The 3,132-nt window shown below is 43.8% G+C and overlaps 1 pseudogene; it reads right to left on the reverse strand.

Moving 5' to 3' along the window:
• Window positions 1–1,293: 1,293 nt before the first annotated feature.
• LOC103231558 (peroxiredoxin-like 2C pseudogene) lies at window positions 1,294–1,973 on the reverse strand (annotated as a pseudogene).
• Between the last annotated feature and the right edge of the window lie 1,159 nt (window positions 1,974–3,132).

Genomic DNA, 3,132 nt, shown 5'->3' on the forward strand with positions numbered 1-3,132 from the left:
ACCAGTAGTGGCCCTGAACAGCTGGGCTGGGCATGCTGATACTTATTGCATACAAGATAAGGGGGCAGGGTAAGGAGGGTGAATCGTCTCAGTGATTGACAAGGTGAAGCAAGTCACGTGATCACAGGAAGGGGGCCCTTCCCTTTTAGGTAGCTGAAGCAGAGAGAGAGAAGACAGCATGTGTCAGCGTTTTCTTCTCTGCACTTACAAGAAAGATCAAAGACTTTAAGACTTTCACTATTTTTTCTACCGCTATCTTCTAAGAACTTCAAAGAGGAACCAGGAGTAGGGGAGGAACATGAAAGGGGACAAGGAGCGTGACCGTTGAAGCAGAGCACCACAGGAGGGGGTTTAGGCCTCTGATGACTGCGGGCAGGCCTGGATAATATCCAACCTTCCACAAGAAGCTGGTGGAGCAGACTGTTCCCTAACTCCTCCATGGAAAGCTGACGACTCCCTTTCATAGTCTGCTAAGTAACGGGTACCTTCCCAGACACTGGCGTTACTGCTTGACCAAGGAGCCCTCAAGCGGCCCTTATGTGAGCGTGACAGAAGGCTCACCTCTTGCCTTCTAGGTCACTTCTCACAATGTCCCTTCAGCACCTGACCCTAAACCCGCCGGTTATTCCTTGGTTATATAAGTAATGCAACAAAGAGTAATATTAAAAGCTAATGATTAGTAACGTTTATACTAGTGATTGATAATGTCCATGATCATCTCTATATCTAATTTGTATGATGACTATTCTTATTCTTTTCATTTTTTCTTTTTTTTTTTTTTAACTGGCAACATTTTGGTGTTTATTGTCTTTTTCCTAAGCATACAAAAATACAAATATACACATGTAAAAATGGAGTTACATTGTTGACAGAATTTGATATTTTGCCTTTTTCACTGAATACAATGGTTTTCTGTTGCTCTCCTGTCCCTTTATATATTCTTCATCAGAATTTATATTGCCAAAAAAATCTTTCATTGACTGAATATACCATAATGTAAAATAATTTAAATAGCATTTATGATTTTATAGCTTTTAAAGGTATATTCTGTATATTCATTTTTGTTATTTTGTATAAAATGTTAAAAGCTATAAAATAGAAGTATAATATATCACATTTTTGACAACTGATGCCTCCCAGCATGCAATTCAACTGGTTCAAGCCCCCTTTATGCTTCCCTAACTCCTCAAAGGCTGGGAAGGGACAGCAGGTTAGACACTGCATGAGGATTATTACACCCTGGCACTGAAGGTCACATTCCAGAAGGTCCAGCTAAAAGTGACTGATTGCATTTTAAGTCACACATGGATAACTGAAGTTGTTTGTAAAGTTCACATGCTGAACTCCTACAAGCTGTAAAACAGAGTTGATAGGTTTGTGATCCAACCTATTCCTATCACAGTGTATAAAATGGATGTTAACTGGACCTAAAATGAGGATTCCACCTTGCTGAGCTGGGTCTCCTTGAAAATCAAACTGAGGGCCAGTCACTGCCCGCCACAGGCTCTGAAGGCTTCCTGAGAGCAGATTTGATTTTACGTGGGGGCTCTGTCGTGAGGCGGCAATTTCTTCACCTCTTTTCATTCCCAATCTTTTATAAATTTCTCTCTCAGGATCGACATAGATTTCATGAGAATATCCAGTCGGTTTGCAAAAAGGCTCAATATGATGGTAGGATGACTATCCAATCACTGTAAGGGTGACATTTGCTTCTTGTAAGAAACTCTCGGGGATTTTGGCCAGATCCTCTACGTATTCCTTGCAGATGTAACACAGGAAATGCCGCACGAACACCACCACGGCGCGGCGCTCCCGGAACAGCGCGCCGAACGGTACCCGCTGCCTGCGGCGTCCAGCACCGGCAGCTCGGCCGTGGCGGTTGCCAGGGGCTGCCCGCGGTCTGGGCCGCTCGGGGCCGGGACCAGGGCGGCGCCGCCGCTAACCTGCCGTGTGACCGGGGCAGGCGCGGCCATGACGTGGGGCGGCCAAGGGCCTGGGACCGCTCTGCCAGCGCGGGGCAGGGCGGGGCACACCGACTGTTCTTATTCTATTTTCTTTAATATGCTGAAACAGTCTGTGGCTTCGGTCTCTTGCCTCGGCACCTAGGTCATCTTCGCCCACAGGCCAGGCTGGTCTCAAACTCCTCGCCTCAAATGGTCCGCTACCTCGACCTCCCAAAGTGCTGAGATTACAAGTATGAGCTACTGTGCAGACCTGAAGCCTTGTTTTCAATTATTTAAAATATATACCTAAGAGTAGAATTGCTGGGTCCTAAAGTAATTGCATATTTAAGTTTTGGAGGAACCGCCAAATTGTTTTCTACAACACGGTACCCACAGAAAGGAGTGGAACACTGACACATACAACATCCACTGTCCCCAAACTTTTTGGCACCAGTGACAGGTGTTGTGGAAGACAATTTTTCCATGGATGGCAGTTGGGGTGGGGCGTGTTGATTCAAGCACATTACATTGATTGTGCACTTTATTTCTATTATTATTACATTGTACTGCAGAATGAAATGATTCTACAACTCACCATCATGTCATTGCTCACCTCCTGCTGTGCAGCTCGGTTCCTAACAGGCCACAGACTGGTTTGGGGCTTGGGGACCCCTGTACTATAACAGAGGTGAATCTTACAAACATGATCAGTGAATGAAGCTACACACAAAAGTTACACACACAAAAGGATTGTACAATTCCACTGACACGAAATGTCGAGACTGGGCAAATCCATAGGAACAGAAAAAAAATTAGTGGTTGCCCAGGGGTGTGGGGATAGATGGAATATACAGTAATTGCTACTGGGCACAGGATCTCCTTTTGAGGTGATAAAAGTATTCTGGAGATCAATGGAGATGATGGTTGTCCAACATTGTGAATGTACTACAGGCCGCTAATGATACATTTTATGTTATGTGTATTTTATCACACTAAAATAATAATAGTGAAAATAAATAGGGCAATAAGAGTATGGAAAATAGCCAGATGCTACAAACGAATATTTTTATCTTATCTCGAGCCAACTGTAAATAAGATACAACTGGTGGCAAACTTGCAAAACACCAATAAATATAAATTTCCTCTCAAGGGGAAGGTATCATTGGGAGAACTTTTCTTCTATTAATAT

The sequence above is a fragment of the Chlorocebus sabaeus genome, chromosome X (assembly GCF_047675955.1).
Source record: "Chlorocebus sabaeus isolate Y175 chromosome X, mChlSab1.0.hap1, whole genome shotgun sequence".
NCBI lineage: Eukaryota > Metazoa > Chordata > Mammalia > Primates > Cercopithecidae > Chlorocebus > Chlorocebus sabaeus.